Raw genomic sequence first — 12,547 nt, forward strand, 5'->3', positions numbered from 1 at the left:
AAATGTGTGTTCATTCAAACCGCTGGTTTTTGATAGTTTGGGCCCTATTGAATAATGAATGTTTTGAATTTTCTCCAAAAGTAAAGTAGTTGCAAACTCATGCTTTTAGAGACTTGTTTGGGCTCATGAGAGGAGTAGAAAAACATCAAAAATTTCAGTCCTGCATGATTCTACCAAGAAATGTGTGTTCATTGAAACCGCTGGTTTTTGATAGTTTGGGCCCTATTGAATAATGAATGTTTTGAATTTTCTCCAAAAGTAAAGTAGTTGCAAACTCATCCTTTTAGAAACTTGTTTGGGCTGTTGAGAGGAGTAAAAAACCATCAAAAATTTCAATCCTGCATGATTCTACCAAGAAATGTGATTCTTCATTCAAAACGCTGGTTTTTGCTATTGGGCTCTATTGAATAATGAATGTTTTGAATTTTCTCCAAAAGTAAAGTAGTTGCAAACTCATGCTTTTAGAGACTTGTTTGGGCTCATGAGAGGAGTAGAAAAACATCAAAAATTTCAGTCCTGCATGATTCTACCAAGAAATGTGTGTTCATTGAAACCGCTGGTTTTTGATAGTTTGGGCCCTATTGAATAATGAATGTTTTGAATTTTCTCCAAAAGTAAAGTAGTTGCAATCTCATCCTTTTAGAAACTTGTTTGGGCTGTTGAGAGGAGTAAAAAACCATCAAAAATTTCAATCCTGCATGATTCTACCAAGAAATGTGATTCTTCATTCAAAACGCTGGTTTTTGCTATTGGGCTCTATTGAATAATGAATGTTTTGAATTTTCTCCAAAAGTAAAGTAGTTGCAAACTCATGCTTTTAGAGACTTGTTTGGGCTCATGAGAGGAGTAGAAAAACATCAAAAATTTCAGTCCTGCTTGATTCTACCAAGAAATGTGTGTTCATTGAAACCGCTGGTTTTTGATAGTTTCGGCCCTATTGAATAATGAATGTTTTGAATTTTCTCCAAAAGTAAAGTAGTTGCAAACTCATCCTTTTAGAAACTTGTTTGGGCTGTTGAGAGGAGTAAAAAACCATCAAAAATTTCAATCCTGCATGATTCTACCAAGAAATGTGATTCTTCATTCAAAACGCTGGTTTTTGCTATTGGGCTCTATTGAATAATGAATGTTTTGAATTTTCTCCAAAAGTAAAGTAGTTGCAAACTCATGCTTTTAGAGACTTGTTTGGGCTCATGAGAGGAGTAGAAAAACATCAAAAATTTCAGTCCTGCATGATTCTACCAAGAAATGTGTGTTCATTGCAACCGCTGGTTTTTGATAGTTTGGGCCCTATTGAATAATGAATGTTTTGAATTTTCTCCAAAAGTAAAGTAGTTGCAAACTCATCCTTTTAGAAACTTGTTTGGGCTGTTGAGAGGAGTAAGAAACCATCAAAAATTTAAATCCTGCATGATTTTACCAAGAAATGTGATTCTTCATTCAAAACCTGATTTTTGCTATTGGGCTCTATTGAATAGTGAATGTTTTGAATTTTCTCCAAAAGTAAAGTAGTTGCAAACTCATGCTTTTAGAGACTTGTTTGGGCTCATGAGAGGAGTAGAAAAACATCAAAAGTTTCAGTCCTGCATGATTCTACCAAGAAATGTGTTCATTCAAACCGCTGGTTTTTGATAGTTTGGGCCCTATTGAATAATGAATGTTTTGAATTTTCTCCAAAAGTAAAGTAGTTGCAAACTCATCCTTTTAGAAACTTGTTTGGGCTGTTGAGAGGAGTAAAAAACCATCAAAAATTTCAATCCTGCATGATTCTACCAAGAAATGTGATTCTTCATTCAAAACGCTGGTTTTTGCTATTGGGCTCTATTGAATAATGAATGTTTTGAATTTTCTCCAAAATTAAAGTAGTTGCAAACTCATGCTTTTAGAGACTTGTTTGGGCTCATGAGAGTAGAAAAACATCAAAAATTTCAGTCTTGCATGATTCTACCAAGAAATGTGTGTTCATTCAAACCGCTGGTTTTTGATAGTTTGGGCCCTATTGAATAATGAATGTTTTGAATTTTCTCCAAAAGTAAAGTAGTTGCAAACTCATGCTTTTAGAGACTTGTTTGGGCTCATGAGAGGAGTAGTAAAACATCAAAAATTTCAGTCCTGCATGATTCTACCAAGAAATGTGTGTTCATTGAAACCGCTGGGTTTTGATAGTTTGGGCCCTATTGAATAATGAATGTTTTGAATTTTCTCCAAAAGTCCAAAAGTAAAGTAGTTGCAAACTCATCCTTTTAGAAACTTGTTTGGGCTGTTGAGAGGAGTAAACAACCATCAAAAATTTCAATCCTGCATGATTCTACCAAGAAATGTGATTCTTCATTCAAAACGCTGGTTTTTGCTAATGGGCTCTATTGAATAATGAATGTTTTGAATTTTCTCCAAAAGTAAAGTAGTTGCAAACTCATGCTTTTAGAGACTTGTTTGGGCTCATGAGAGGAGTAGAAAAACATCAAAAATTTCAGTCCTGCATGATTCTACCAAGAAATGTGTGTTCATTGAAACCGCTGGTTTTTGATAGTTTGGGCCCTATTGAATAATGAATGTTTTGAATTTTCTCCAAAAGTAAAGTAGTTGCAAACTCATCCTTTTAGAAACTTGTTTGGGCTGTTGAGAGGAGTAAAAAACCATCAAAAATTTCAATCCTGCATGATTTTACCAATAAATGTGATTCTTCATTCAAAACCTGATTTTTGCTATTGGGCTCTATTGAATAGTGAATGTTTTGAATTTTCTCCAAAAGTAAAGTAGTTGCAAACTCATGCTTTTAGAGACTTGTTTGGGCTCATGAGAGGAGTAGAAAAACATCAAAAATTTCAGTCCTGCATGATTCTACCAAGAAATGTGTTCATTCAAACCGCTGGTTTTTGATAGTTTGGGCCCTATTGAATAATGAATGTTTTGAATTTTCTCCAAAAGTAAAGTAGTTGCAAACTCATCCTTTTAGAAACTTGTTTGGGCTGTTGAGAGGAGTAAAAAACCATCAAAAATTTCAATCCTGCATGATTCTACCAAGAAATGTGATTCTTCATTCAAAACGCTGTTTTTTGCTATTGGGTTCTATTGAATAATGAATGTTTTGAATTTTCTCCAAAAGTAAAGTAGTTGCAAACTCATGCTTTTAGAGACTTGTTTGGGCTCATGAGAGGAGTAGAAAAACATCAAAAATTTCAGTCCTGCACGATTCTACCAAGAAATGTGTGTTCATTCAAACCGCTGGTTTTTGATATTTTGGGCCCTATTGAATAATGAATGTTTTGAATTTTCTCCAAAAGTAAAGTAGTTGCAAACTCATCCTTTTAGAAACTTGTTTGGGCTGTTGAGAGGAGTAAAAAACCATCAAAAATTTCAATCCTGCATGATTCTACCAAGAAATGTGATTCTTCATTCAAAACCTGATTTTTGCTATTGGGCTCTATTGAATAATGAATGTTTTGAATTTTCTCCAAAAGTAAAGTAGTTGCAAACTCATGCTTTTAGAGACTTGTTTGGGCTCATGAGAGGAGTAGAAAAACATCAAAAATTTCAGTCCTGCATGATTCTACCAAGAAATGTGCGTTCATTCAAACCGCTGGTTTTTGATAGTTTGGGCCCTATTGAATAATGAATGTTTTGAATTTTCTCCAAAAGTAAAGTAGTTGCAAACTCATGCTTTTAGAGACTTGTTTGGGCTCATGAGAGGAGTAGAAAAACATCAAAAATTTCAGTCCTGCATGATTCTACCAAGAAATGTGTGTTCATTGAAACCGCTGGTTTTTGATAGTTTGGGCCCTATTGAATAATGAATGTTTTGAATTTTCTCCAAAAGTAAAGTAGTTGCAAACTCATCCTTTTAGAAACTTGTTTGGGCTGTTGAGAGGAGTAAAAAACCATCAAAAATTTCAATCCTGCATGATTCTACCAAGAAATGTGATTCTTCATTCAAAACGCTGGTTTTTGCTATTGGGCTCTAATGAATAATGAATGTTTTGAATTTTCTCCAAAAGTAAAGTAGTTGCAAACTCATGCTTTTAGAGACTTGTTTGGGCTCATGAGAGGAGTAGAAAAACATCAAAAATTTCAGTCCTGCATGATTCTACCAAGAAATGTGTGTTCATTGAAACCGCTGGTTTTTGATAGTTTGGGCCCTATTGAATCATGAATGTTTTGAATTTTCTCCAAAAGTAAAGTAGTTGCAAACTCATCCTTTTAGAAACTTGTTTGGGCTGTTGAGAGGAGTAAAAAACCATCAAAAAATTCAATCCTGCATGATTTTACCAAGAAATGTGATTCTTCATTCAAAACCTGATTTTTGCTATTGGGCTCTATTGAATAGTGAATGTTTTGAATTTTCTCCAAAAGTAAAGTAGTTGCAAACTCATGCTTTTAGAGACTTGTTTGGGCTCATGAGAGGAGTAGAAAAACATCAAAAATTTCAGTCCTGCATGATTCTACCAAGAAATGTGTTCATTCAAACCGCTGGTTTTTGATAGTTTGGGCCCTATTGAATAATGAATGTTTTGAATTTTCTCCAAAATTAAAGTAGTTGCAAACTCATCCTTTTAGAAACTTGTTTGGGCTGTTGAGAGGAGTAAAAAACCATCAAAAATTTCAATCCTGCATGATTCTACCAAGAAATGTGATTCTTCATTCAAAACGCTGGTTTTTGCTATTGGGCTCTATTGAATAATGAATGTTTTGAATTTTCTCCAAAAGTAAAGTAGTTGCAAACTCATGCTTTTAGAGACTTGTTTGGGCTCATGAGAGGAGTAGAAAAACATCAAAAATTTCAGTCCTGCATGATTCTACCAAGAAATGTGTGTTCATTGAAACCGCTGGTTTTTGATAGTTTGGGCCCTATTGAATAATGAATGTTTTGAATTTTCTCCAAAAGTAAAGTAGTTGCAAACTCATCCTTTTAGAAACTTGTTTGGGCTGTTGAGAGGAGTAAAAAACCATCAAAAATTTCAATCCTGCATGATTCTACCAAGAAATGTGATTCTTCATTCAAAACGCTGGTTTTTGCTATTGGGCTCTATTGAATAATGAATGTTTTGAATTTTCTCCAAAAGTAAAGTAGTTGCAAACTCATGCTTTTAGAGACTTGTTTGGGCTCATGAGATGAGTAGAAAAACATCAAAAATTTCAGTCCTGCATGATTCTACCAAGACATGTGTGTTCATTGAAACGGCTGGTTTTTGATAGTTTGGGCCCTATTGAATAATGAATGTTTTGAATTTTCTCCAAAAGTAAAGTAGTTGCAAACTCATCCATTTAGAAACTTGTTTGGGCTGTTGAGAGGAGTAAAAAACCATCAAAAATTTCAATCCTGCATGATTCTACCAAGAAATGTGATTCTTCATTCAAAACGCTGGTTTTTGCTATTGGGCTCTATTGAATAATGAATGTTTTGAATTTTCTCCAAAATTAAAGTAGTTGCAAACTCATGCTTTTAGAGACTTGTTTGGGCTCATGAGAGGAGTAGAAAAACATCAAAAATTTCAGTCCTGCATGATTCTACCAAGAAATGTGTGTTCATTCAAACCGCTGGTTTTTGATAGTTTGGGCCCTATTGAATAATGAATGTTTTGAATTTTCTCCAAAAGTAAAGTAGTTGCAAACTCATGCTTTTAGAGACTTGTTTGGGCTCATGAGAGGAGTAGAAAAACATCAAAAATTTCAGTCCTGCATGATTCTACCAAGAAATGTGTGTTCATTGAAACCGCTGGTTTTTGATAGTTTGGGCCCTATTGAATAATGAATGTTTTGAATTTTCTCCAAAAGTAAAGTAGTTGCAAACTCATCCTTTTAGAAACTTGTTTGGGCTGTTGAGAGGAGTAAAAAACCATCAAAAATTTCAATCCTGCATGATTCTACCAAGAAATGTGATTCTTCATTCAAAACGCTGGTTTTTGCTATTGGGCTCTATTGAATAATGAATGTTTTGAATTTTCTCCAAAAGTAAAGTAGTTGCAAACTCATGCTTTTAGAGACTTGTTTGGGCTCATGAGAGGAGTAGAAAAACATCAAAAATTTCAGTCCTGCATGATTCTACCAAGAAATGTGTGTTCATTCAAACCGCTGGTTTTTGATAGTTTGGGCCCTATTGAATAATGAATGTTTTGAATTTTCTCCAAAAGTAAAGTAGTTGCAAACTCATGCTTTTAGAGACTTGTTTGGGCTCATGAGAGGAGTAGAAAAACATCAAAAATTTCAGTCCTGCATGATTCTACCAAGAAATGTGTGTTCATTGAAACCGCTGGTTTTTGATAGTTTGGGCCCTATTGAATAATGAATGTTTTGAATTTTCTCCAAAAGTAAAGTAGTTGCAAACTCATCCTTTTAGAAACTTGTTTGGGCTGTTGAGAGGAGTAAAAAACCATCAAAAATTTCAATCCTGCATGATTCTACCAAGAAATGTGATTCTTCATTCAAAACGCTGGTTTTTGCTATTGGGCTCTATTGAATAATGAATGTTTTGAATTTTCTCCAAAAGTAAAGTAGTTGCAAACTCATGCTTTTAGAGACTTGTTTGGGCTCATGAGAGGAGTAGAAAAACATCAAAAATTTCAGTCCTGCATGATTCTACCAAGAAATGTGTGTTCATTGAAACCGCTGGTTTTTGATAGTTTGGGCCCTATTGAATAATGAATGTTTTGAATTTTCTCCAAAAGTAAAGTAGTTGCAAACTCATCCTTTTAGAAACTTGTTTGGGCTGTTGAGAGGAGTAAAAAACCATCAAAAATTTCAATCCTGCATGATTCTACCAAGAAATGTGATTCTTCATTCAAAACGCTGGTTTTTGCTAATGGGCTCTATTGAATAATGAATGTTTTGAATTTTCTCCAAAAGTAAAGTAGTTGCAAACTCATGCTTTTAGAGACTTGTTTGGGCTCATGAGAGGAGTAGAAAAACATCAAAAATTTCAGTCCTGCATGATTCTACCAAGAAATGTGTTCATTCAAACCGCTGGTTTTTGATAGTTTGGGCCCTATTGAATAATGAATGTTTTGAATTTTCTCCAAAAGTAAAGTAGTTGCAAACTCATCCTTTTAGAAACTTGTTTGGGCTGTTGAGAGGAGTAAAAAACCATCAAAAATTTCAATCCTGCATGATTCTACCAAGAAATGTGATTCTTCATTCAAAACGCTGTTTTTTGCTATTGGGTTCTATTGAATAATGAATGTTTTGAATTTTCTCCAAAAGTAAAGTAGTTGCAAACTCATGCTTTTAGAGACTTGTTTGGGCTCATGAGAGGAGTAGAAAAACATCAAAAATTTCAGTCCTGCACGATTCTACCAAGAAATGTGTGTTCATTCAAACCGCTGGTTTTTGATATTTTGGGCCCTATTGAATAATGAATGTTTTGAATTTTCTCCAAAAGTAAAGTAGTTGCAAACTCATCCTTTTAGAAACTTGTTTGGGCTGTTGAGAGGAGTAAAAAACCATCAAAAATTTCAATCCTGCATGATTCTACCAAGAAATGTGATTCTTCATTCAAAACCTGATTTTTGCTATTGGGCTCTATTGAATAATGAATGTTTTGAATTTTCTCCAAAAGTAAAGTAGTTGCAAACTCATGCTTTTAGAGACTTGTTTGGGCTCATGAGAGGAGTAGAAAAACATCAAAAATTTCAGTCCTGCATGATTCTACCAAGAAATGTGTGTTCATTGCAACCGCTGGTTTTTGATAGTTTGGGCCCTATTGAATAATGAATGTTTTGAATTTTCTCCAAAAGTAAAGTAGTTGCAAACTCATCCTTTTAGAAACTTGTTTGGGCTGTTGAGAGGAGTAAGAAACCATCAAAAATTTAAATCCTGCATGATTTTACCAAGAAATGTGATTCTTCATTCAAAACCTGATTTTTGCTATTGGGCTCTATTGAATAGTGAATGTTTTGAATTTTCTCCAAAAGTAAAGTAGTTGCAAACTCATGCTTTTAGAGACTTGTTTGGGCTCATGAGAGGAGTAGAAAAACATCAAAAGTTTCAGTCCTGCATGATTCTACCAAGAAATGTGTTCATTCAAACCGCTGGTTTTTGATAGTTTGGGCCCTATTGAATAATGAATGTTTTGAATTTTCTCCAAAAGTAAAGTAGTTGCAAACTCATCCTTTTAGAAACTTGTTTGGGCTGTTGAGAGGAGTAAAAAACCATCAAAAATTTCAATCCTGCATGATTCTACCAAGAAATGTGATTCTTCATTCAAAACGCTGGTTTTTGCTATTGGGCTCTATTGAATAATGAATGTTTTGAATTTTCTCCAAAATTAAAGTAGTTGCAAACTCATGCTTTTAGAGACTTGTTTGGGCTCATGAGAGTAGAAAAACATCAAAAATTTCAGTCCTGCATGATTCTACCAAGAAATGTGTGTTCATTCAAACCGCTGGTTTTTGATAGTTTGGGCCCTATTGAATAATGAATGTTTTGAATTTTCTCCAAAAGTAAAGTAGTTGCAAACTCATGCTTTTAGAGACTTGTTTGGGCTCATGAGAGGAGTAGTAAAACATCAAAAATTTCAGTCCTGCATGATTCTACCAAGAAATGTGTGTTCATTGAAACCGCTGGGTTTTGATAGTTTGGGCCCTATTGAATAATGAATGTTTTGAATTTTCTCCAAAAGTCCAAAAGTAAAGTAGTTGCAAACTCATCCTTTTAGAAACTTGTTTGGGCTGTTGAGAGGAGTAAACAACCATCAAAAATTTCAATCCTGCATGATTCTACCAAGAAATGTGATTCTTCATTCAAAACGCTGGTTTTTGCTAATGGGCTCTATTGAATAATGAATGTTTTGAATTTTCTCCAAAAGTAAAGTAGTTGCAAACTCATGCTTTTAGAGACTTGTTTGGGCTCATGAGAGGAGTAGAAAAACATCAAAAATTTCAGTCCTGCATGATTCTACCAAGAAATGTGTGTTCATTGAAACCGCTGGTTTTTGATAGTTTGGGCCCTATTGAATAATGAATGTTTTGAATTTTCTCCAAAAGTAAAGTAGTTGCAAACTCATCCTTTTAGAAACTTGTTTGGGCTGTTGAGAGGAGTAAAAAACCATCAAAAATTTCAATCCTGCATGATTTTACCAATAAATGTGATTCTTCATTCAAAACCTGATTTTTGCTATTGGGCTCTATTGAATAGTGAATGTTTTGAATTTTCTCCAAAAGTAAAGTAGTTGCAAACTCATGCTTTTAGAGACTTGTTTGGGCTCATGAGAGGAGTAGAAAAACATCAAAAATTTCAGTCCTGCATGATTCTACCAAGAAATGTGTTCATTCAAACCGCTGGTTTTTGATAGTTTGGGCCCTATTGAATAATGAATGTTTTGAATTTTCTCCAAAAGTAAAGTAGTTGCAAACTCATCCTTTTAGAAACTTGTTTGGGCTGTTGAGAGGAGTAAAAAACCATCAAAAATTTCAATCCTGCATGATTCTACCAAGAAATGTGATTCTTCATTCAAAACGCTGTTTTTTGCTATTGGGTTCTATTGAATAATGAATGTTTTGAATTTTCTCCAAAAGTAAAGTAGTTGCAAACTCATGCTTTTAGAGACTTGTTTGGGCTCATGAGAGGAGTAGAAAAACATCAAAAATTTCAGTCCTGCACGATTCTACCAAGAAATGTGTGTTCATTCAAACCGCTGGTTTTTGATATTTTGGGCCCTATTGAATAATGAATGTTTTGAATTTTCTCCAAAAGTAAAGTAGTTGCAAACTCATCCTTTTAGAAACTTGTTTGGGCTGTTGAGAGGAGTAAAAAACCATCAAAAATTTCAATCCTGCATGATTCTACCAAGAAATGTGATTCTTCATTCAAAACCTGATTTTTGCTATTGGGCTCTATTGAATAATGAATGTTTTGAATTTTCTCCAAAAGTAAAGTAGTTGCAAACTCATGCTTTTAGAGACTTGTTTGGGCTCATGAGAGGAGTAGAAAAACATCAAAAATTTCAGTCCTGCATGATTCTACCAAGAAATGTGCGTTCATTCAAACCGCTGGTTTTTGATAGTTTGGGCCCTATTGAATAATGAATGTTTTGAATTTTCTCCAAAAGTAAAGTAGTTGCAAACTCATGCTTTTAGAGACTTGTTTGGGCTCATGAGAGGAGTAGAAAAACATCAAAAATTTCAGTCCTGCATGATTCTACCAAGAAATGTGTGTTCATTGAAACCGCTGGTTTTTGATAGTTTGGGCCCTATTGAATAATGAATGTTTTGAATTTTCTCCAAAAGTAAAGTAGTTGCAAACTCATCCTTTTAGAAACTTGTTTGGGCTGTTGAGAGGAGTAAAAAACCATCAAAAATTTCAATCCTGCATGATTCTACCAAGAAATGTGATTCTTCATTCAAAACGCTGGTTTTTGCTATTGGGCTCTAATGAATAATGAATGTTTTGAATTTTCTCCAAAAGTAAAGTAGTTGCAAACTCATGCTTTTAGAGACTTGTTTGGGCTCATGAGAGGAGTAGAAAAACATCAAAAATTTCAGTCCTGCATGATTCTACCAAGAAATGTGTGTTCATTGAAACCGCTGGTTTTTGATAGTTTGGGCCCTATTGAATCATGAATGTTTTGAATTTTCTCCAAAAGTAAAGTAGTTGCAAACTCATCCTTTTAGAAACTTGTTTGGGCTGTTGAGAGGAGTAAAAAACCATCAAAAAATTCAATCCTGCATGATTTTACCAAGAAATGTGATTCTTCATTCAAAACCTGATTTTTGCTATTGGGCTCTATTGAATAGTGAATGTTTTGAATTTTCTCCAAAAGTAAAGTAGTTGCAAACTCATGCTTTTAGAGACTTGTTTGGGCTCATGAGAGGAGTAGAAAAACATCAAAAATTTCAGTCCTGCATGATTCTACCAAGAAATGTGTTCATTCAAACCGCTGGTTTTTGATAGTTTGGGCCCTATTGAATAATGAATGTTTTGAATTTTCTCCAAAATTAAAGTAGTTGCAAACTCATCCTTTTAGAAACTTGTTTGGGCTGTTGAGAGGAGTAAAAAACCATCAAAAATTTCAATCCTGCATGATTCTACCAAGAAATGTGATTCTTCATTCAAAACGCTGGTTTTTGCTATTGGGCTCTATTGAATAATGAATGTTTTGAATTTTCTCCAAAAGTAAAGTAGTTGCAAACTCATGCTTTTAGAGACTTGTTTGGGCTCATGAGAGGAGTAGAAAAACATCAAAAATTTCAGTCCTGCATGATTCTACCAAGAAATGTGTGTTCATTGAAACCGCTGGTTTTTGATAGTTTGGGCCCTATTGAATAATGAATGTTTTGAATTTTCTCCAAAAGTAAAGTAGTTGCAAACTCATCCTTTTAGAAACTTGTTTGGGCTGTTGAGAGGAGTAAAAAACCATCAAAAATTTCAATCCTGCATGATTCTACCAAGAAATGTGATTCTTCATTCAAAACGCTGGTTTTTGCTATTGGGCTCTATTGAATAATGAATGTTTTGAATTTTCTCCAAAAGTAAAGTAGTTGCAAACTCATGCTTTTAGAGACTTGTTTGGGCTCATGAGATGAGTAGAAAAACATCAAAAATTTCAGTCCTGCATGATTCTACCAAGACATGTGTGTTCATTGAAACGGCTGGTTTTTGATAGTTTGGGCCCTATTGAATAATGAATGTTTTGAATTTTCTCCAAAAGTAAAGTAGTTGCAAACTCATCCTTTTAGAAACTTGTTTGGGCTGTTGAGAGGAGTAAAAAACCATCAAAAATTTCAATCCTGCATGATTCTACCAAGAAATGTGATTCTTCATTCAAAACGCTGGTTTTTGCTATTGGGCTCTATTGAATAATGAATGTTTTGAATTTTCTCCAAAATTAAAGTAGTTGCAAACTCATGCTTTTAGAGACTTGTTTGGGCTCATGAGAGGAGTAGAAAAACATCAAAAATTTCAGTCCTGCATGATTCTACCAAGAAATGTGTGTTCATTCAAACCGCTGGTTTTTGATAGTTTGGGCCCTATTGAATAATGAATGTTTTGAATTTTCTCCAAAAGTAAAGTAGTTGCAAACTCATGCTTTTAGAGACTTGTTTGGGCTCATGAGAGGAGTAGAAAAACATCAAAAATTTCAGTCCTGCATGATTCTACCAAGAAATGTGTGTTCATTGAAACCGCTGGTTTTTGATAGTTTGGGCCCTATTGAATAATGAATGTTTTGAATTTTCTCCAAAAGTAAAGTAGTTGCAAACTCATCCTTTTAGAAACTTGTTTGGGCTGTTGAGAGGAGTAAAAAACCATCAAAAATTTCAATCCTGCATGATTCTACCAAGAAATGTGATTCTTCATTCAAAACGCTGGTTTTTGCTATTGGGCTCTATTGAATAATGAATGTTTTGAATTTTCTCCAAAAGTAAAGTAGTTGCAAACTCATGCTTTTAGAGACTTGTTTGGGCTCATGAGAGGAGTAGAAAAACATCAAAAATTTCAGTCCTGCATGATTCTACCAAGAAATGTGTGTTCATTCAAACCGCTGGTTTTTGATAGTTTGGGCCCTATTGAATAATGAATGTTTTGAATTTTCTCCAAAAGTAAAGTAGTTGCAAACTCA

The sequence above is a fragment of the Dendrobates tinctorius genome, unplaced genomic scaffold (genome assembly GCF_039654945.1).
Source record: "Dendrobates tinctorius isolate UK_male_01 unplaced genomic scaffold, ASM3965494v1 ptg000170l, whole genome shotgun sequence".
Classification (NCBI taxonomy): Eukaryota; Metazoa; Chordata; class Amphibia; order Anura; family Dendrobatidae; genus Dendrobates; species Dendrobates tinctorius.